We start from the raw sequence: 17,434 nt of genomic DNA, 5'->3' as shown, positions 1-17,434 counted from the left end.
GCAGCGCGAATGTCTCGGGCCGTCGAGGTCTGCTGCTTTGTCATAAAAGGGAGTTTCGAAGGGCATATCATGGGTGCGATCATACCAGCACTAATGCACCGGATCCCATCAGAACTCCGCAGTTAAGCGTGCTTGGGCGAGAATAGTACTAGGATGGGTGACCCCCTGGGAAGTCCTCGTGTTGCACCCCTTTTATTTTTTGCCCGCTTTTTTCTTTTTTGATAACATTTATTTTTAATTTTTTGGCTTTTGGCTTTTCCTCTTCGGATAATTTTTTTCCCTCGAAAATAAACTGAGTCCGGAGACTCGCGGTGCCATGCCGCATAGCGGAACAGCGCATTGAATCCTACGCCAGAACGGCCCCGGCAGCGCGAATGTCTCGGGCCGTCGAGGTCTGCTGCTTTGTCATGAAAGGGTGTTTCGATGGGCATGTCATGGGTGCGGTCATACCAGCACTAATGCACCGGATCCCATCAGAACTCCGCAGTTAAGCGTGCTTGGGCGTGAGTAGTACTAGGATGGGTGACCCCCTGGGAAGTCCTCGTGTTGCACCCCTTTTATTTTTTGCCCGCTTTTTTATTTTTTGATAATATTTATTTTTAATTTTTCGGCTTTTGGCTTTTCCTCTTCGGATAATTTTTTTCCCCCGAAAATAAACTGAGTCCGGAGACTCGCGGTGCCATGCCGCATAGCGGAACAGCGCGTTGAATCCTACGCCAGAACGGCCCCGGCAGCGCGAATGTCTCGGGCCGTCGAGGTCTGCTGCTTTGTCGTAAAAGGGAGTTTCGAAGGGCATGTCATGGGTGCGATCATACCAGCACTAATGCACCGGATCCCATCAGAACTCCGCAGTTAAGCGTGCTTTGGCGAGAGTAGTACTAGGATGGGTGACCCCCTGGGAAGTCCTCGTGTTGCACCCTTTTTATTTTTTTCTCCACTTTTTTATTTTTTGATAATATTTATTTTTAATTTTTCGGCTTTTGGCTTTTTCTCTTCGGATAATTTTTTTCCCCCGAAAATAAACTGAGTCCGGAGACTGGCGGTGCCATGCCGCATAGCGGGAATAGCGCGTTGAATCCTACGCCAGAACGGCCCCGGCGGCGCGAATGTCTCGGGCCGTCGAGGTCTGCTGCTTTGTCATAAAAGGGAGTTTCGATGGGCATGTCATGGGTGCGATCATACCAGCACTAATGCACCGGATCCCATCAGAACTCCGCAGTTAAGCGTGCTTGGGCGAGAGTAGTACTAGGATGGGTGACCCCCTGGGAAGTCCTCGTGTTGCACCCCTTTTATTTTTTGCCCGCTTTTTTATTTTTTGATAATATTTATTTTTAATTTTTCGGCTTTTGGCTTTTCCTCTTCGGATAATTTTTTTCCCCCGAAAATAAACTGAGTCCGGAGACTCGCGGTGCCATGCCGCATAGCGGAACAGCGCGTTGAATCCTGCGCCAGAACGGCCCCGGCAGCGCGAATGTCTCGGGCCGTCGCGGTCTGCTGCTTTGTCATAAAAGGGAGTTTCGAAGGGCATGTCATGGGTGCGATCATACCAGCACTAATGCACCGGATCCCATCATAACTCCGCAGTTAGGCGTGCTTGGGCGAGAGAAGTACTAGGATGGGTGACCCCCTGGGAAGTCCTCGTGTTGCACCCTTTTTATTTTTTGCCTGCTTTTTTATTTTTTGATAATATTTATTTTTAATTTTTTGGCTTTTGGCTTTTCCTCTTCGGATAATTTTTTCCCCCCGAAAATAAACTGAGTCCGGAGACTGGCGGTGCCATGCCGCATAGCGGAACAGCGCGTTGAATCCTACGCCAGAACGGCCCCGGCAGCGCGAATGTCTCGGGCCGTCGAGGTCTGCTGCTTTGTCATAAAAGGGAGTTTCGAAGGGCATGTCTTGGGTGCGATCATACCAGCACTAATGCACCGGATCCTATCAGAACTCCGCAGTTAAGCGTGCTTGGGCGAGAGTAGTACTAGGATGGGTGACCCCCTGGGAAGTCCTCATGTTGCACCCTTTTTATTTTTTGCCCGCTTTTTTATTTTTTGATAATATTTATTTTTAATTTTTTGGCTTTTGGCTTTTCCTCTTCGGATAATTTTTTTCCCCCGACAATAAACTGGGTCCGGAGACTGGCGGTGCCATGCCGCATAGCGGGACCAGCGCGTTGAATCCTACGCCAGAACGGCCCCGGCAGCGCGAATGTCTCGGGCCGTCGAGGTCTGCTGCTTTGTCATAAAAGGGAGTTTCGAAGGGCATATCATGGGTGCGATCATACCAGCACTAATGCACCGGATCCCATCAGAACTCCGCAGTTAAGCGTGCTTGGGCGAGAGTAGTACTAGGATGGGTGACCCCCTGGGAAGTCCTCGTGTTGCACCCCTTTTATTTTTTGCCCGCTTTTTTATTTTTTGATAATATTTATTTTTAATTTTTCGGCTTTTGGCTTTTCCTCTTCGGATAATTTTTTTCCCCCGAAAATAAACTGAGTCCGGAGACTCGCGGTGCCATGCCGCATAGCGGAACAGCGCGTTGAATCCTACGCCAGAACGGCCCCGGCAGCGCGAATGTCTCGGGCCGTCGCGGTCTGCTGCTTTGTCATAAAAGGGAGTTTCGAAGGGCATGTCATGGGTGCGATCATACCAGCACTAATGCACCGGATCCCATCATAACTCCGCAGTTAGGCGCGCTTGGGCGAGAGAAGTACTAGGATGGGTGACCCCCTGGGAAGTCCTCGTGTTGCACCCTTTTTATTTTTTGCCCGCTTTTTTATTTTTTGATAATATTTATTTTTAATTTTTTGGCTTTTGGCTTTTCCTCTTCGGATAATTTTTTCCCCCCGAAAATAAACTGAGTCCGGAGACTGGCGGTGCCATGCCGCATAGCGGAACAGCGCGTTGAATCCTACGCCAGAACGGCCCCGGCAGCGCGAATGTCTCGGGCCGTCGAGGTCTGCTGCTTTGTCATAAAAGGGAGTTTCGAAGGGCATGTCATGGGTGCGATCATACCAGCACTAATGCACCGGATCCCATCAGAACTCCGCAGTTAAGCGTGCTTGGGCGAGAGTAGTACTAGGATGGGTGACCCCCTGGGAAGTCCTCGTGTTGCACCCCTTTTATTTTTTGCCCGTTTTTTTATTTTTTGATAACATTTATTTTTTATTTTTCGGCTTTTGGCTTTTCCTCTTCGGATAATTTTTTTCCCCCGAAAATAAACTGAGTCCGGAGACTGGCGGTGCCATGCCGCATAGCGGAACAGCGCGTTGAATCCTACGCCAGAACGGCCCCGGCAGCGCGAATGTCTCGGGCCGTCGAGGTCTGCTGCTTTGTCATAAAAGGGAGTTTCGAAGGGTATGTCATGGGTGCGATCATACCAGCACTAATGCACCAGATCCCATCAGAACTCCGCAGTTAAGCGTGCTTGGGCGAGAGTAGTACTAGGATGGGTGACCCCCTGGGAAGTCCTCGTGTTGCACCCCTTTTATTTTTTGCCCGCTTTTTTATTTTTTGATAATATTTATTTTTAATTTTTCGGCTTTTGGCTTTTCCTCTTCGGATAATTTTTTTCCCCCGAAAATAAACTGAGTCCGGAGACTCGCGGTGCCATGCCGCATAGCGGAACAGCGCGTTGAATCCTACGCCAGAACGGCCCCGGCAGCGCGAATGTCTCGGGCCGTCGCGGTCTGCTGCTTTGTCATAAAAGGGAGTTTCGAAGGGCATGTCATGGGTGCGATCATACCAGCACTAATGCACCGGATCCCATCATAACTCCGCAGTTAGGCGTGCTTGGGCGAGAGAAGTACTAGGATGGGTGACCCCCTGGGAAGTCCTCGTGTTGCACCCTTTTTATTTTTTGCCCGCTTTTTTATTTTTTGATAATATTTATTTTTAATTTTTTGGCTTTTGGCTTTTCCTCTTCGGATAATTTTTTCCCCCCGAAAATAAACTGAGTCCGGAGACTGGCGGTGCCATGCCGCATAGCGGAACAGCGCGTTGAATCCTACGCCAGAACGGCCCCGGCAGCGCGAATGTCTCGGGCCGTCGAGGTCTGCTGCTTTGTCATAAAAGGGAGTTTCGAAGGGCATGTCATGGGTGCGATCATACCAGCACTAATGCACCGGATCCCATCAGAACTCCGCAGTTAAGCGTGCTTGGGCGAGAGTAGTACTAGGATGGGTGACCCCCTGGGAAGTCCTCGTGTTGCACCCCTTTTATTTTTTGCCCGCTTTTTTATTTTTTGATAACATTTATTTTTTATTTTTCGGCTTTTGGCTTTTCCTCTTCGGATAATTTTTTTCCCCCGAAAATAAACTGAGTCCGGAGACTGGCGGTGCCATGCCGCATAGCGGAACAGCGCGTTGAATCCTACGCCAGAACGGCCCCGGCAGCGCGAATGTCTCGGGCCGTCGAGGTCTGCTGCTTTGTCATAAAATGAAGTTTCGAAGGGCATGTCATGGGTGCGATCATACCAGCACTAATGCACCGGATCCCATCAGAACTCCGCAGTTAAGCGTGCTTGGGCGAGAGTAGTACTAGGATGGGTGACCCCCTGGGAAGTCCTCGTGTTGCACCCCTTTTATTTTTTGCCCGCTTTTTTATTTTTTGATAACATTTATTTTTTATTTTTCGGCTTTTGGCTTTTCCTCTTCGGATAATTTTTTTCCCCCGAAAATAAACTGAGTCCGGAGACTGGCGGTGCCATGCCGCATAGCGGGAATAGCGCGTTGAATCCTACGCCAGAACGGCCCCGGCGGCGCGAATGTCTCGGGCCGTCGAGGTCTGCTGCTTTGTCATAAAAGGGAGTTTCGATGGGCATGTCATGGGTGCGATCATACCAGCACTAACGCACCGGATCCCATCAGAACTCCGCAGTTAAGCGTGCTTGGGCGAGAGTAGTACTAGGATGGGTGACCCCCTGGGAAGTCCTCGTGTTGCACCCCTTTTATTTTTTGCCCGCTTTTTTATTTTTTGATAATATTTATTTTTAATTTTTCGGCTTTTGGCTTTTCCTCTTCGGATAATTTTTTTTCCCCGAAAATAAACTGAGTCCGGAGACTCGCGGTGCCATGCCGCATAGCGGAACAGCGCGTTGAATCCTACGCCAGAACGGCCCCGGCAGCGCGAATGTCTCGGGCCGTCGCGGTCTGCTGCTTTGTCATAAAAGGGAGTTTCGAAGGGCATGTCATGGGTGCGATCATACTAGCACTAATGCACCGGATCCCATCATAACTCCGCAGTTAGGCGTGCTTGGGCGAGAGAAGTACTAGGATGGGTGACCCCCTGGGAAGTCCTCGTGTTGCACCCTTTTTATTTTTTGCCCGCTTTTTTATTTTTTGATAATATTTATTTTTAATTTTTTGGCTTTTGGCTTTTCCTCTTCGGATAATTTTTTCCCCCCGAAAATAAACTGAGTCCGGAGACTGGCGGTGCCATGCCGCATAGGGGAACAGCGCGTTGAATCCTACGCCAGAACGGCCCCGGCAGCGCGAATGTCTCGGGCCGTCGAGGTCTGCTGCTTTGTCATAAAAGGGAGTTTCGAAGGGCATGTCATGGGTGCGATCATACCAGCACTAATGCACCGGATCCCATCAGAACTCCGCAGTTAAGCGTGCTTGGGCGAGAGTAGTACTAGGATGGGTGACCCCCTGGGAAGTCCTCGTGTTGCACCCCTTTTATTTTTTGCCCGCTTTTATATTTTTTGATAACATTTATTTTTAATTTTTCGGCTTTTGGCTTTTCCTCTTCGGATAATTTTTTTCCCCCGAAAATAAACTGAGTCCGGAGACTGGCGGTGCCATGCCGCATAGCGGAACAGCGCGTTGAATCCTACGCCAGAACGGCCCCGGCAGCGCGAATGTCTCGGGCCGTCGAGGTCTGCTGCTTTGTCATAAAAGGGAGTTTCGAAGGGCATGTCATGGGTGCGATCATACCAGCACTAATGCACCGGATCCCATCAGAACTCCGCAGTTAAGCGTGCTTGGGCGAGAGTAGTACTAGGATGGGTGACCCCCTGGGAAGTCCTCGTGTTGCACCCCTTTTATTTTTTGCCCGCTTTTTTATTTTTTGATAACATTTATTTTTTATTTTTCGGCTTTTGGCTTTTCCTCTTCGGATAATTTTTTTCCCCCGAAAATAAACTGAGTCCGGAGACTGGCGGTGCCATGCCGCATAGCGGGAATAGCGCGTTGAATCCTACGCCAGAACGGCCCCGGCGGCGCGAATGTCTCGGGCCGTCGAGGTCTGCTGCTTTGTCATAAAAGGGAGTTTCGATGGGCATGTCATGGGTGCGATCATACCAGCACTAATGCACCGGATCCCATCAGAACTCCGCAGTTAAGCGTGCTTGGGCGAGAGTAGTACTAGGATGGGTGACCCCCTGGGAAGTCCTCGTGTTGCACCCCTTTTATTTTTTGCCCGCTTTTTTATTTTTTGATAATATTTATTTTTAATTTTTCGGCTTTTGGCTTTTCCTCTTCGGATAATTTTTTTCCCCCGAAAATAAACTGAGTCCGGAGACTCGCGGTGCCATGCCGCATAGCGGAACAGCGCGTTGAATCCTACGCCAGAACGGCCCCGGCAGCGCGAATGTCTCGGGCCGTCGCGGTCTGCTGCTTTGTCATAAAAGGGAGTTTCGAAGGGCATGTCATGGGTGCGATCATACCAGCACTAATGCACCGGATCCCATCATAACTCCGCAGTTAGGCGTGCTTGGGCGAGAGAAGTACTAGGATGGGTGACCCCCTGGGAAGTCCTCGTGTTGCACCCTTTTTATTTTTTGCCCGCTTTTTTATTTTTTGATAATATTTATTTTTAATTTTTTGGCTTTTGGCTTTTCCTCTTCGGATAATTTTTTCCCCCCGAAAATAAACTGAGTCCGGAGACTGGCGGTGCCATGCCGCATAGCGGAACAGCGCGTTGAATCCTACGCCAGAACGGCCCCGGCAGCGCGAATGTCTCGGGCCGTCGAGGTCTGCTGCTTTGTCATAAAAGGGAGTTTCGAAGGGCATGTCATGGGTGCGATCATACCAGCACTAATGCACCGGATCCCATCAGAACTCCGCAGTTAAGCGTGCTTGGGCGAGAGTAGTACTAGGATGGGTGACCCCCTGGGAAGTCCTCGTGTTGCACCCCTTTTATTTTTTGCCCGCTTTTTTATTTTTTGATAACATTTATTTTTTATTTTTCGGCTTTTCGCTTTTCCTCTTCGGATAATTTTTTTCCCCCGAAAATAAACTGAGTCCGGAGACTGGCGGTGCCATGCCGCATAGCGGAACAGCGCGTTGAATCCTACGCCAGAACGGCCCCGGCAGCGCGAATGTCTCGGGCCGTCGAGGTCTGCTGCTTTGTCATAAAAGGGAGTTTCGAAGGGCATGTCATGGGTGCGATCATACCAGCACTAATGCACCGGATCCCATCAGAACTCCGCAGTTAAGCGTGCTTGGGCGAGAGTAGTACTAGGATGGGTGACCCCCTGGGAAGTCCTCGTGTTGCACCCCTTTTATTTTTTGCCCGCTTTTTTATTTTTTGATAACATTTATTTTTTATTTTTCGGCTTTTGGCTTTTCCTCTTCGGATAATTTTTTTCCCCCGAAAATAAACTGAGTCCGGAGACTGGCGGTGCCATGCCGCATAGCGGAACAGCGTGTTGAATCCTACGCCAGAACGGCCCCGGCAGCGCGAATGTCTCGGGCCGTCGAGGTCTGCTACTTTGTCATAAAAGGGAGTTTCGAAGGGCATGTCTTGGGTGCGATCATACCAGCACTAATGCACCGGATCCTATCAGAACTCCGCAGTTAAGCGTGCTTGGGCGAGAGTAGTACTAGGATGGGTGACCCCCTGGGAAGTCCTCATGTTGCACCCTTTTTATTTTTTGCCCGCTTTTTTATTTTTTGATAATATTTATTTTTAATTTTTTGGCTTTTGGCTTTTCCTCTTCGGATAATTTTTTTCCCCCGACAATAAACTGGGTCCGGAGACTGGCGGTGCCATGCCGCATAGCGGGACCAGCGCGTTGAATCCTACGCCAGAACGGCCCCGGCAGCGCGAATGTCTCGGGCCGTCGAGGTCTGCTGCTTTGTCATAAAAGGGAGTTTCGAAGGGCATATCATGGGTGCGATCATACCAGCACTAATGCACCGGATCCCATCAGAACTCCGCAGTTAAGCGTGCTTGGGCGAGAGTAGTACTAGGATGGGTGACCCCTTGGGAAGTCCTCGTGTTGCACCCCTTTTATTTTTTGCCCGCTTTTTTATTTTTTGATAATATTTATTTTTAATTTTTCGGCTTTTGGCTTTTCCTCTTCGGATAATTTTTTTCCCCCGAAAATAAACTGAGTCCGGAGACTCGCGGTGCCATGCCGCATAGCGGAACAGCGCGTTGAATCCTACGCCAGAACGGCCCCGGCAGCGCGAATGTCTCGGGCCGTCGCGGTCTGCTGCTTTGTCATAAAAGGGAGTTTCGAAGGGCATGTCATGGGTGCGATCATACCAGCACTAATGCACCGGATCCCATCATAACTCCGCAGTTAGGCGTGCTTGGGCGAGAGAAGTACTAGGATGGGTGACCCCCTGGGAAGTCCTCGTGTTGCACCCTTTTTATTTTTTGCCCGCTTTTTTATTTTTTGATAATATTTATTTTTAATTTTTTGGCTTTTGGCTTTTCCTCTTCGGATAATTTTTTCCCCCCGAAAATAAACTGAGTCCGGAGACTGGCGGTGCCATGCCGCATAGCGGAACAGCGCGTTGAATCCTACGCCAGAACGGCCACGGCAGCGCGAATGTCTCGGGCCGTCGAGGTCTGCTGCTTTGTCATAAAAGGGAGTTTCGAAGGGCATGTCATGGGTGCGATCATACCAGCACTAATGCACCGGATCCCATCAGAACTCCGCAGTTAAGCGTGCTTGGGCGAGAGTAGTACTAGGATGGGTGACCCCCTGGGATGTCCTCGTGTTGCACCCCTTTTATTTTTTGCCCGTTTTTTTATTTTTTGATAACATTTATTTTTTATTTTTCGGCTTTTGGCTTTTCCTCTTCGGATAATTTTTTTCCCCCGAAAATAAACTGAGTCCGGAGACTGGCGGTGCCATGCCGCATAGCGGAACAGCGCGTTGAATCCTACGCCAGAACGGCCCCGGCAGCGCGAATGTCTCGGGCCGTCGAGGTCTGCTGCTTTGTCATAAAAGGGAGTTTCGAAGGGCATGTCATGGGTGCGATCATACCAGCACTAATGCACCAGATCCCATCAGAACTCCGCAGTTAAGCGTGCTTGGGCGAGAGTAGTACTAGGATGGGTGACCCCCTGGGAAGTCCTCGTGTTGCACCCCTTTTATTTTTTGCCCGCTTTTTTATTTTTTGATAATATTTATTTTTAATTTTTCGGCTTTTGGCTTTTCCTCTTCGGATAATTTTTTTCCCCCGAAAATAAACTGAGTCCGGAGACTCGCGGTGCCATGCCGCATAGCGGAACAGCGCGTTGAATCCTACGCCAGAACGGCCCCGGCAGCGCGAATGTCTCGGGCCGTCGCGGTCTGCTGCTTTGTCATAAAAGGGAGTTTCGAAGGGCATGTCATGGGTGCGATCATACCAGCACTAATGCACCGGATCCCATCAGAAATCCGCAGTTAAGCGTGCTTTGGCGAGAGTAGTACTAGGATGGGTGACCCCCTGGGAAGTCCTCGTGTTGCACCCTTTTTATTTTTTTCTCCACTTTTTTATTTTTTGATAATATTTATTTTTAATTTTTCGGCTTTTGGCTTTTCCTCTTCAGATAATTTTTTTCCCCCGAAAATAAACTGAGTCCGGAGACTGGCGGTGCCATGCCGCATAGCGGGAATAGCGCGTTGAATCCTACGCCAGAACGGCCCCGGCGGCGCGAATGTCTCGGGCCGTCGAGGTCTGCTGCTTTGTCATAAAAGGGAGTTTCGATGGGCATGTCATGGGTGCGATCATACCAGCACTAATGCACCGGATCCCATCAGAACTCCGCAGTTAAGCGTGCTTGGGCGAGAGTAGTACTAGGATGGGTGACCCCCTGGGAAGTCCTCGTGTTGCACCCCTTTTATTTTTTGCCCGCTTTTTTATTTTTTGATAATATTTATTTTTAATTTTTCGGCTTTTGGCTTTTCCTCTTCGGATAATTTTTTTCCCCCGAAAATAAACTGAGTCCGGAGACTCGCGGTGCCATGCCGCATAGCGGAACAGCGCGTTGAATCCTGCGCCAGAACGGCCCCGGCAGCGCGAATGTCTCGGGCCGTCGCGGTCTGCTGCTTTGTCATAAAAGGGAGTTTCGAAGGGCATGTCATGGGTGCGATCATACCAGCACTAATGCACCGGATCCCATCATAACTCCGCAGTTAGGCGTGCTTGGGCGAGAGAAGTACTAGGATGGGTGACCCCCTGGGAAGTCCTCGTGTTGCACCCTTTTTATTTTTTGCCTGCTTTTTTATTTTTTGATAATATTTATTTTTAATTTTTTGGCTTTTGGCTTTTCCTCTTCGGATAATTTTTTCCCCCAGAAAATAAACTGAGTCCGGAGACTGGCGGTGCCATGCCGCATAGCGGAACAGCGCGTTGAATCCTACGCCAGAACGGCCCCGGCAGCGCGAATGTCTCGGGCCGTCGAGGTCTGCTGCTTTGTCATAAAAGGGAGTTTCGAAGGGCATGTCATGGGTGCGATCATACCAGCACTAATGCACCGGATCCCATCAGAACTCCGCAGTTAAGCGTGCTTGGGCGAGAGTAGTACTAGGATGGGTGACCCCCTGGGAAGTCCTCGTGTTGCACCCCTTTTATTTTTTGCCCGCTTTTTTATTTTTTGATAACATTTATTTTTTATTTTTCGGCTTTTGGCTTTTCCTCTTCGGATAATTTTTTTCCCCCGAAAATAAATTGAGTCCGGAGACTGGCGGTGCCATGCCGCATAGCGGAACAGCGCGTTGAATCCTACGCCAGAACGGCCCCGGCAGCGCGAATGTCTCGGGCCGTCGAGGTCTGCTGCTTTGTCATAAAAGGGAGTTTCGAAGGGCATGTCATGGGTGCGATCATACCAGCACTAATGCACCGGATCCCATCAGAACTCCGCAGTTAAGCGTGCTTGGGCGAGAGTAGTACTAGGATGGGTGACCCCCTGGGAAGTCCTCGTGTTGCACCCCTTTTATTTTTTGCCCGCTTTTTTATTTTTTGATAACATTTATTTTTTATTTTTCGGCTTTTGGCTTTTCCTCTTCGGATAATTTTTTTCCCCCGAAAATAAACTGAGTCCGGAGACTGGCGGTGCCATGCCGCATAGCGGAACAGCGTGTTGAATCCTACGCCAGAACGGCCCCGGCAGCGCGAATGTCTCGGGCCGTCGAGGTCTGCTACTTTGTCATAAAAGGGAGTTTCGAAGGGCATGTCTTGGGTGCGATCATACCAGCACTAATGCACCGGATCCTATCAGAACTCCGCAGTTAAGCGTGCTTGGGCGAGAGTAGTACTAGGATGGGTGACCCCCTGGGAAGTCCTCATGTTGCACCCTTTTTCTTTTTTGCCCGCTTTTTTATTTTTTGATAATATTTATTTTTAATTTTTTGGCTTTTGGCTTTTCCTCTTCGGATAATTTTTTTCCCCCGACAATAAACTGGGTCCGGAGACTGGCGGTGCCATGCCGCATAGCGGGACCAGCGCGTTGAATCCTACGCCAGAACGGCCCCGGCAGCGCGAATGTCTCGGGCCGTCGAGGTCTGCTGCTTTGTCATAAAAGGGAGTTTCGAAGGGCATATCATGGGTGCGATCATACCAGCACTAATGCACCGGATCCCATCAGAACTCCGCAGTTAAGCGTGCTTGGGCGAGAGTAGTACTAGGATGGGTGACCCCCTGGGAAGTCCTCGTGTTGCACCCCTTTTATTTTTTGCCCGCTTTTTTCTTTTTTGATAACATTTATTTTTAATTTTTTGGCTTTTGGCTTTTCCTCTTCGGATAATTTTTTTCCCTCGAAAATAAACTGAGTCCGGAGACTCGCGGTGCCATGCCGCATAGCGGAACAGCGCATTGAATCCTACGCCAGAACGGCCCCGGCAGCGCGAATGTCTCGGGCCGTCGAGGTCTGCTGCTTTGTCATGAAAGGGTGTTTCGATGGGCATGTCATGGGTGCGGTCATACCAGCACTAATGCACCGGATCCCATCAGAACTCCGCAGTTAAGCGTGCTTGGGCGTGAGTAGTACTAGGATGGGTGACCCCCTGGGAAGTCCTCGTGTTGCACCCCTTTTATTTTTTGCCCGCTTTTTTATTTTTTGATAATATTTATTTTTAATTTTTCGGCTTTTGGCTTTTCCTCTTCGGATAATTTTTTTCCCCCGAAAATAAACTGAGTCCGGAGACTCGCGGTGCCATGCCGCATAGCGGAACAGCGCGTTGAATCCTACGCCAGAACGGCCCCGGCAGCGCGAATGTCTCGGGCCGTCGAGGTCTGCTGCTTTGTCATAAAAGGGAGTTTCGAAGGGCATGTCATGGGTGCGATCATACCAGCACTAATGCACCGGATCCCATCAGAACTCCGCAGTTAAGCGTGCTTGGGCGAGAGTAGTACTAGGATGGGTGACCCCCTGGGAAGTCCTCGTGTTGCACCCTTTTTATTTTTTTCTCCACTTTTTTATTTTTTGATAATATTTATTTTTAATTTTTCGGCTTTTGGCTTTTCCTCTTCGGATAATTTTTTTCCCCCGAAAATAAACTGAGTCCGGAGACTGGCGGTGCCATGCCGCATAGCGGGAATAGCGCGTTGAATCCTACGCCAGAACGGCCCCGGCGGCGCGAATGTCTCGGGCCGTCGAGGTCTGCTGCTTTGTCATAAAAGGGAGTTTCGATGGGCATGTCATGGGTGCGATCATACCAGCACTAATGCACCGGATCCCATCAGAACTCCGCAGTTAAGCGTGCTTGGGCGAGAGTAGTACTAGGATGGGTGACCCCCTGGGAAGTCCTCGTGTTGCACCCCTTTTATTTTTTGCCCGCTTTTTTATTTTTTGATAATATTTATTTTTAATTTTTCGGCTTTTGGCTTTTCCTCTTCGGATAATTTTTTTCCTCCGAAAATAAACTGAGTCCGGAGACTCGCGGTGCCATGCCGCATAGCGGAACAGCGCGTTGAATCCTACGCCAGAACGGCCCCGGCAGCGCGAATGTCTCGGGCCGTCGCGGTCTGCTGCCTTGTCATAAAAGGGAGTTTCGAAGGGCATGTCATGGGTGCGATCATACCAGCACTAATGCACCGGATCCCATCATAACTCCGCAGTTAGGCGTGCTTGGGCGAGAGAAGTACTAGGATGGGTGACCCCCTGGGAAGTCCTCGTGTTGCACCCTTTTTATTTTTTGCCCGCTTTTTTATTTTTTGATAATATTTATTTTTAATTTTTTGGCTTTTGGCTTTTCCTCTTCGGATAATTTTTTCCCCCCGAAAATAAACTGAGTCCGGAGACTGGCGGTGCCATGCCGCATAGCGGAACAGCGCGTTGAATCCTACGCCAGAACGGCCCCGGCAGCGCGAATGTCTCGGGCCGTCGAGGTCTGCTGCTTTGTCATAAAAGGGAGTTTCGAAGGGCATGTCATGGGTGCGATCATACCAGCACTAATGCACCGGATCCCATCAGAACTCCGCAGTTAAGCGTGCTTGGGCGAGAGTAGTACTAGGATGGGTGACCCCCTGGGAAGTCCTCGTGTTGCACCCTTTTTATTTTTTTCTCCACTTTTTTATTTTTTGATAATATTTATTTTTAATTTTTCGGCTTTTGGCTTTTCCTCTTCGGATAATTTTTTTCCCCCGAAAATAAACTGAGTCCGGAGACTGGCGGTGCCATGCCGCATAGCGGGAATAGCGCGTTGAATCCTACGCCAGAACGGCCCCGGCGGCGCGAATGTCTCGGGCCGTCGAGGTCTGCTGCTTTGTCATAAAAGGGAGTTTCGATGGGCATGTCATGGGTGCGATCATACCAGCACTAATGCACCGGATCCCATCAGAACTCCGCAGTTAAGCGTGCTTGGGCGAGAGTAGTACTAGGATGGGTGACCCCCTGGGAAGTCCTCGTGTTGCACCCCTTTTATTTTTTGCCCGCTTTTTTATTTTTTGATAATATTTATTTTTAATTTTTCGGCTTTTGGCTTTTCCTCTTCGGATAATTTTTTTCCTCCGAAAATAAACTGAGTCCGGAGACTCGCGGTGCCATGCCGCATAGCGGAACAGCGCGTTGAATCCTACGCCAGAACGGCCCCGGCAGCGCGAATGTCTCGGGCCGTCGCGGTCTGCTGCTTTGTCATAAAAGGGAGTTTCGAAGGGCATGTCATGGGTGCGATCATACCAGCACTAATGCACCGGATCCCATCAGAACTCCGCAGTTAAGCGTGCTTGGGCGAGAGTAGTACTAGGATGGGTGACCCCCTGGGAAGTCCTCGTGTTGCACCCTTTTTATTTTTTTCTCCACTTTTTTATTTTTTGATAATATTTATTTTTAATTTTTCGGCTTTTGGCTTTTCCTCTTCGGATAATTTTTTTCCCCCGAAAATAAACTGAGTCCGGAGACTGGCGGTGCCATGCCGCATAGCGGGAATAGCGCGTTGAATCCTACGCCAGAACGGCCCCGGCGGCGCGAATGTCTCGGGCCGTCGAGGTCTGCTGCTTTGTCATAAAAGGGAGTTTCGATGGGCATGTCATGGGTGCGATCATACCAGCACTAATGCACCGGATCCCATCAGAACTCCGCAGTTAAGCGTGCTTGGGCGAGAGTAGTACTAGGATGGGTGACCCCCTGGGAAGTCCTCGTGTTGCACCCCTTTTATTTTTTGCCCGCTTTTTTATTTTTTGATAATATTTATTTTTAATTTTTCGGCTTTTGGCTTTTCCTCTTCGGATAATTTTTTTCCTCCGAAAATAAACTGAGTCCGGAGACTCGCGGTGCCATGCCGCATAGCGGAACAGCGCGTTGAATCCTACGCCAGAACGGCCCCGGCAGCGCGAATGTCTCGGGCCGTCGCGGTCTGCTGCCTTGTCATAAAAGGGAGTTTCGAAGGGCATGTCATGGGTGCGATCATTCCAGCACTAATGCACCGGATCCCATCATAACTCCGCAGTTAGGCGTGCTTGGGCGAGAGAAGTACTAGGATGGGTGACCCCCTGGGAAGTCCTCGTGTTGCACCCTTTTTATTTTTTGCCCGCTTTTTTATTTTTTGATAATATTTATTTTTAATTTTTTGGCTTTTGGCTTTTCCTCTTCGGATAATTTTTTCCCCCCGAAAATAAACTGAGTCCGGAGACTGGCGGTGCCATGCCGCATAGCGGAACAGCGCGTTGAATCCTACGCCAGAACGGCCCCGGCAGCGCGAATGTCTCGGGCCGTCGAGGTCTGCTGCTTTGTCATAAAAGGGAGTTTCGAAGGGCATGTCATGGGTGCGATCATACCAGCACTAATGCACCGGATCCCATCAGAACTCCGCAGTTAAGCGTGCTTGGGCGAGAGTAGTACTAGGATGGGTGACCCCCTGGGAAGTCCTCGTGTTGCACCCTTTTTATTTTTTTCTCCACTTTTTTATTTTTTGATAATATTTATTTTTAATTTTTCGGCTTTTGGCTTTTCCTCTTCGGATAATTTTTTTCCCCCGAAAATAAACTGAGTCCGGAGACTGGCGGTGCCATGCCGCATAGCGGGAATAGCGCGTTGAATCCTACGCCAGAACGGCCCCGGCGGCGCGAATGTCTCGGGCCGTCGAGGTCTGCTGCTTTGTCATAAAAGGGAGTTTCGATGGGCATGTCATGGGTGCGATCATACCAGCACTAATGCACCGGATCCCATCAGAACTCCGCAGTTAAGCGTGCTTGGGCGAGAGTAGTACTAGGATGGGTGACCCCCTGGGAAGTCCTCGTGTTGCACCCCTTTTATTTTTTGCCCGCTTTTTTATTTTTTGATAATATTTATTTTTAATTTTTCGGCTTTTGGCTTTTCCTCTTCGGATAATTTTTTTCCTCCGAAAATAAACTGAGTCCGGAGACTCGCGGTGCCATGCCGCATAGCGGAACAGCGCGTTGAATCCTACGCCAGAATGGCCCCGGCAGCGCGAATGTCTCGGGCCGTCGCGGTCTGCTGCTTTGTCATAAAAGGGAGTTTCGAAGGGCATGTCATGGGTGCGATCATACCAGCACTAATGCACCGGATCCCATCATAACTCCGCAGTTAGGCGTGCTTGGGCGAGAGAAGTACTAGGATGGGTGACCCCCTGGGAAGTCCTCGTGTTGCACCCTTTTTATTTTTTGCCCGCTTTTTTATTTTTTGATAATATTTATTTTTAATTTTTTGGCTTTTGGCTTTTCCTCTTCGGATAATTTTTTCCCCCCGAAAATAAACTGAGTCCGGAGACTGGCGGTGCCATGCCGCATAGCGGAACAGCGCGTTGAATCCTACGCCAGAACGGCCCCGGCAGCGCGAATGTCTCGGGCCGTCGAGGTCTGCTGCTTTGTCATAAAAGGGAGTTTCGAAGGGCATGTCATGGGTGCGATCATACCAGCACTAATGCACCGGATCCCATCAGAACTCCGCAGTTAAGCGTGCTTGGGCGAGAGTAGTGCTAGGATGGGTGACCCCCTGGGAAGTCCTCGTGTTGCACCCCTTTTATTTTTTGCCCGCTTTTTTATTTTTTGATAACATTTATTTTTTATTTTTCGGCTTTTGGCTTTTCCTCTTCGGATAATTTTTTTCCCCCGAAAATAAACTGAGTCCGGAGACTGGCGGTGCCATGCCGCATAGCGGAACAGCGCGTTGAATCCTACGCCAGAACGGCCCCGGCAGCGCGAATGTCTCGGGCCGTCGAGGTCTGCTGCTTTGTCATAAAAGGGAGTTTCGAAGGGCATGTCATGGGTGCGATCATACCAGCACTAATGCACCGGATCCCATCAGAACTCCGCAGTTAAGCGTGCTTGGGCGAGAGTAGTACTAGGATGGGTGACCCCCTGGGAAGTCCTCGTGTTGCACCCCTTTTATTTTTTGCCCGCTTTTTTATTTTTTGATAACATTTATTTTTTATTTTCGGCTTTTGGCTTTTCCTCTTCGGATAATTTTTTTCCCCCGAAAATAAACTGAGTCCGGAGACTGGCGGTGCCATGCCGCATAGCGGAACAGCGTGTTGAATCCTACGCCAGAACGGCCCCGGCAGCGTGAATGTCTCGGGCCGTCGAGGTCTGCTACTTTGTCATAAAAGGGAGTTTCGAAGGGCATGTCTTGGGTGCGATCAAACCAGCACTAATGCACCGGATCCTATCAGAACTCCGCAGTTAAGCGTGCTTGGGCGAGAGTAGTACTAGGATGGGTGACCCCCTGGGAAGTCCTCATGTTGCACCCTTTTTATTTTTTGCCCGCTTTTTTATTTTTTGATAATATTTATTTTTAATTTTTTGGCTTTTGGCTTTTTCTCT

The 17,434-nt window shown here is 49.6% G+C and overlaps 38 non-coding genes and 10 pseudogenes across 38 annotated transcripts; all 48 read left to right on the top strand.

The window, feature by feature from the left end:
- Positions 1–71: 71 nt before the first annotated feature.
- Positions 72–190, top strand: LOC149759858 (5S ribosomal RNA). The gene has a single exon (XR_016400460.1). It is a non-coding gene; the product is annotated as a 5S ribosomal RNA (ribosomal RNA).
- A 246-nt stretch (positions 191–436) lies between these two features.
- On the top strand, positions 437–555 carry LOC149759857 (5S ribosomal RNA). Its single transcript, XR_016400678.1, has one exon. It is a non-coding gene; the product is annotated as a 5S ribosomal RNA (ribosomal RNA).
- A 246-nt stretch (positions 556–801) lies between these two features.
- On the top strand, positions 802–920 carry LOC149759856 (5S ribosomal RNA). The gene has a single exon (XR_016404765.1). It is a non-coding gene; the product is annotated as a 5S ribosomal RNA (ribosomal RNA).
- A 248-nt stretch (positions 921–1,168) lies between these two features.
- Positions 1,169–1,287, top strand: LOC149759855 (5S ribosomal RNA). The gene has a single exon (XR_016409424.1). It is a non-coding gene; the product is annotated as a 5S ribosomal RNA (ribosomal RNA).
- Positions 1,288–1,533: 246 nt separating this feature from the next.
- LOC149759854 (5S ribosomal RNA) lies at positions 1,534–1,652 on the top strand (annotated as a pseudogene).
- A 246-nt stretch (positions 1,653–1,898) lies between these two features.
- On the top strand, positions 1,899–2,017 carry LOC149759853 (5S ribosomal RNA). The gene has a single exon (XR_016407303.1). It is a non-coding gene; the product is annotated as a 5S ribosomal RNA (ribosomal RNA).
- A 247-nt stretch (positions 2,018–2,264) lies between these two features.
- Positions 2,265–2,383, top strand: LOC149759852 (5S ribosomal RNA). Its single transcript, XR_016409423.1, has one exon. It is a non-coding gene; the product is annotated as a 5S ribosomal RNA (ribosomal RNA).
- Positions 2,384–2,629: 246 nt separating this feature from the next.
- On the top strand, positions 2,630–2,748 carry LOC149759851 (5S ribosomal RNA; annotated as a pseudogene).
- A 246-nt stretch (positions 2,749–2,994) lies between these two features.
- Positions 2,995–3,113, top strand: LOC149759850 (5S ribosomal RNA). Its single transcript, XR_016409422.1, has one exon. It is a non-coding gene; the product is annotated as a 5S ribosomal RNA (ribosomal RNA).
- Positions 3,114–3,359: 246 nt separating this feature from the next.
- LOC149759849 (5S ribosomal RNA) lies at positions 3,360–3,478 on the top strand. The gene has a single exon (XR_016402761.1). It is a non-coding gene; the product is annotated as a 5S ribosomal RNA (ribosomal RNA).
- A 246-nt stretch (positions 3,479–3,724) lies between these two features.
- On the top strand, positions 3,725–3,843 carry LOC149759848 (5S ribosomal RNA; annotated as a pseudogene).
- Positions 3,844–4,089: 246 nt separating this feature from the next.
- On the top strand, positions 4,090–4,208 carry LOC149759847 (5S ribosomal RNA). The gene has a single exon (XR_016409421.1). It is a non-coding gene; the product is annotated as a 5S ribosomal RNA (ribosomal RNA).
- A 246-nt stretch (positions 4,209–4,454) lies between these two features.
- On the top strand, positions 4,455–4,573 carry LOC149759846 (5S ribosomal RNA). The gene has a single exon (XR_016409420.1). It is a non-coding gene; the product is annotated as a 5S ribosomal RNA (ribosomal RNA).
- A 247-nt stretch (positions 4,574–4,820) lies between these two features.
- Positions 4,821–4,939, top strand: LOC149759845 (5S ribosomal RNA). Its single transcript, XR_016412533.1, has one exon. It is a non-coding gene; the product is annotated as a 5S ribosomal RNA (ribosomal RNA).
- A 246-nt stretch (positions 4,940–5,185) lies between these two features.
- Positions 5,186–5,304, top strand: LOC149759844 (5S ribosomal RNA; annotated as a pseudogene).
- Positions 5,305–5,550: 246 nt separating this feature from the next.
- LOC149759843 (5S ribosomal RNA) lies at positions 5,551–5,669 on the top strand. Its single transcript, XR_016409419.1, has one exon. It is a non-coding gene; the product is annotated as a 5S ribosomal RNA (ribosomal RNA).
- A 246-nt stretch (positions 5,670–5,915) lies between these two features.
- On the top strand, positions 5,916–6,034 carry LOC149759842 (5S ribosomal RNA). Its single transcript, XR_016409417.1, has one exon. It is a non-coding gene; the product is annotated as a 5S ribosomal RNA (ribosomal RNA).
- Positions 6,035–6,281: 247 nt separating this feature from the next.
- Positions 6,282–6,400, top strand: LOC149759841 (5S ribosomal RNA). The gene has a single exon (XR_016409416.1). It is a non-coding gene; the product is annotated as a 5S ribosomal RNA (ribosomal RNA).
- A 246-nt stretch (positions 6,401–6,646) lies between these two features.
- On the top strand, positions 6,647–6,765 carry LOC149759840 (5S ribosomal RNA; annotated as a pseudogene).
- A 246-nt stretch (positions 6,766–7,011) lies between these two features.
- Positions 7,012–7,130, top strand: LOC149759839 (5S ribosomal RNA). Its single transcript, XR_016409415.1, has one exon. It is a non-coding gene; the product is annotated as a 5S ribosomal RNA (ribosomal RNA).
- Positions 7,131–7,376: 246 nt separating this feature from the next.
- LOC149759838 (5S ribosomal RNA) lies at positions 7,377–7,495 on the top strand. Its single transcript, XR_016409414.1, has one exon. It is a non-coding gene; the product is annotated as a 5S ribosomal RNA (ribosomal RNA).
- A 246-nt stretch (positions 7,496–7,741) lies between these two features.
- Positions 7,742–7,860, top strand: LOC149759837 (5S ribosomal RNA). Its single transcript, XR_016407301.1, has one exon. It is a non-coding gene; the product is annotated as a 5S ribosomal RNA (ribosomal RNA).
- A 247-nt stretch (positions 7,861–8,107) lies between these two features.
- On the top strand, positions 8,108–8,226 carry LOC149759836 (5S ribosomal RNA). The gene has a single exon (XR_016412699.1). It is a non-coding gene; the product is annotated as a 5S ribosomal RNA (ribosomal RNA).
- A 246-nt stretch (positions 8,227–8,472) lies between these two features.
- LOC149759835 (5S ribosomal RNA) lies at positions 8,473–8,591 on the top strand (annotated as a pseudogene).
- Positions 8,592–8,837: 246 nt separating this feature from the next.
- LOC149759834 (5S ribosomal RNA) lies at positions 8,838–8,956 on the top strand. Its single transcript, XR_016403790.1, has one exon. It is a non-coding gene; the product is annotated as a 5S ribosomal RNA (ribosomal RNA).
- A 246-nt stretch (positions 8,957–9,202) lies between these two features.
- LOC149759833 (5S ribosomal RNA) lies at positions 9,203–9,321 on the top strand. The gene has a single exon (XR_016402760.1). It is a non-coding gene; the product is annotated as a 5S ribosomal RNA (ribosomal RNA).
- A 246-nt stretch (positions 9,322–9,567) lies between these two features.
- Positions 9,568–9,686, top strand: LOC149759832 (5S ribosomal RNA). The gene has a single exon (XR_016407918.1). It is a non-coding gene; the product is annotated as a 5S ribosomal RNA (ribosomal RNA).
- A 248-nt stretch (positions 9,687–9,934) lies between these two features.
- On the top strand, positions 9,935–10,053 carry LOC149759831 (5S ribosomal RNA). Its single transcript, XR_016409413.1, has one exon. It is a non-coding gene; the product is annotated as a 5S ribosomal RNA (ribosomal RNA).
- A 246-nt stretch (positions 10,054–10,299) lies between these two features.
- LOC149759830 (5S ribosomal RNA) lies at positions 10,300–10,418 on the top strand (annotated as a pseudogene).
- Positions 10,419–10,664: 246 nt separating this feature from the next.
- LOC149759829 (5S ribosomal RNA) lies at positions 10,665–10,783 on the top strand. The gene has a single exon (XR_016409412.1). It is a non-coding gene; the product is annotated as a 5S ribosomal RNA (ribosomal RNA).
- A 246-nt stretch (positions 10,784–11,029) lies between these two features.
- On the top strand, positions 11,030–11,148 carry LOC149759828 (5S ribosomal RNA). Its single transcript, XR_016409411.1, has one exon. It is a non-coding gene; the product is annotated as a 5S ribosomal RNA (ribosomal RNA).
- Positions 11,149–11,394: 246 nt separating this feature from the next.
- LOC149759827 (5S ribosomal RNA) lies at positions 11,395–11,513 on the top strand. Its single transcript, XR_016407300.1, has one exon. It is a non-coding gene; the product is annotated as a 5S ribosomal RNA (ribosomal RNA).
- Positions 11,514–11,760: 247 nt separating this feature from the next.
- On the top strand, positions 11,761–11,879 carry LOC149759826 (5S ribosomal RNA). Its single transcript, XR_016409410.1, has one exon. It is a non-coding gene; the product is annotated as a 5S ribosomal RNA (ribosomal RNA).
- Positions 11,880–12,125: 246 nt separating this feature from the next.
- Positions 12,126–12,244, top strand: LOC149759825 (5S ribosomal RNA). Its single transcript, XR_016400677.1, has one exon. It is a non-coding gene; the product is annotated as a 5S ribosomal RNA (ribosomal RNA).
- Positions 12,245–12,490: 246 nt separating this feature from the next.
- On the top strand, positions 12,491–12,609 carry LOC149759824 (5S ribosomal RNA). The gene has a single exon (XR_016411996.1). It is a non-coding gene; the product is annotated as a 5S ribosomal RNA (ribosomal RNA).
- A 248-nt stretch (positions 12,610–12,857) lies between these two features.
- LOC149759823 (5S ribosomal RNA) lies at positions 12,858–12,976 on the top strand. Its single transcript, XR_016409409.1, has one exon. It is a non-coding gene; the product is annotated as a 5S ribosomal RNA (ribosomal RNA).
- Positions 12,977–13,222: 246 nt separating this feature from the next.
- LOC149759822 (5S ribosomal RNA) lies at positions 13,223–13,341 on the top strand (annotated as a pseudogene).
- Positions 13,342–13,587: 246 nt separating this feature from the next.
- LOC149759821 (5S ribosomal RNA) lies at positions 13,588–13,706 on the top strand. The gene has a single exon (XR_016411994.1). It is a non-coding gene; the product is annotated as a 5S ribosomal RNA (ribosomal RNA).
- Positions 13,707–13,954: 248 nt separating this feature from the next.
- LOC149759820 (5S ribosomal RNA) lies at positions 13,955–14,073 on the top strand. The gene has a single exon (XR_016409408.1). It is a non-coding gene; the product is annotated as a 5S ribosomal RNA (ribosomal RNA).
- A 246-nt stretch (positions 14,074–14,319) lies between these two features.
- On the top strand, positions 14,320–14,438 carry LOC149759819 (5S ribosomal RNA). The gene has a single exon (XR_016411993.1). It is a non-coding gene; the product is annotated as a 5S ribosomal RNA (ribosomal RNA).
- A 248-nt stretch (positions 14,439–14,686) lies between these two features.
- On the top strand, positions 14,687–14,805 carry LOC149759818 (5S ribosomal RNA). Its single transcript, XR_016409406.1, has one exon. It is a non-coding gene; the product is annotated as a 5S ribosomal RNA (ribosomal RNA).
- A 246-nt stretch (positions 14,806–15,051) lies between these two features.
- LOC149759817 (5S ribosomal RNA) lies at positions 15,052–15,170 on the top strand (annotated as a pseudogene).
- A 246-nt stretch (positions 15,171–15,416) lies between these two features.
- Positions 15,417–15,535, top strand: LOC149759816 (5S ribosomal RNA). Its single transcript, XR_016411992.1, has one exon. It is a non-coding gene; the product is annotated as a 5S ribosomal RNA (ribosomal RNA).
- A 248-nt stretch (positions 15,536–15,783) lies between these two features.
- LOC149759815 (5S ribosomal RNA) lies at positions 15,784–15,902 on the top strand. Its single transcript, XR_016409405.1, has one exon. It is a non-coding gene; the product is annotated as a 5S ribosomal RNA (ribosomal RNA).
- Positions 15,903–16,148: 246 nt separating this feature from the next.
- Positions 16,149–16,267, top strand: LOC149759814 (5S ribosomal RNA; annotated as a pseudogene).
- Positions 16,268–16,513: 246 nt separating this feature from the next.
- On the top strand, positions 16,514–16,632 carry LOC149759813 (5S ribosomal RNA). Its single transcript, XR_016403382.1, has one exon. It is a non-coding gene; the product is annotated as a 5S ribosomal RNA (ribosomal RNA).
- Positions 16,633–16,878: 246 nt separating this feature from the next.
- LOC149759812 (5S ribosomal RNA) lies at positions 16,879–16,997 on the top strand. The gene has a single exon (XR_016409404.1). It is a non-coding gene; the product is annotated as a 5S ribosomal RNA (ribosomal RNA).
- A 245-nt stretch (positions 16,998–17,242) lies between these two features.
- LOC149759811 (5S ribosomal RNA) lies at positions 17,243–17,361 on the top strand. Its single transcript, XR_016408776.1, has one exon. It is a non-coding gene; the product is annotated as a 5S ribosomal RNA (ribosomal RNA).
- The last annotated feature ends 73 nt before the right edge of the window (positions 17,362–17,434 follow it).

Source organism: Phoenix dactylifera, chromosome 4, assembly GCF_051530095.1.
Source record: "Phoenix dactylifera cultivar Ajwa chromosome 4, Ajwa_hap1_PhDact_Kaust_v1.1, whole genome shotgun sequence".
Classification (NCBI taxonomy): domain Eukaryota; kingdom Viridiplantae; phylum Streptophyta; class Magnoliopsida; order Arecales; family Arecaceae; genus Phoenix; species Phoenix dactylifera.
Note: the sequence above shows the minus strand (reverse complement) of the source record. Positions and strands in the feature narration are given on the sequence as shown.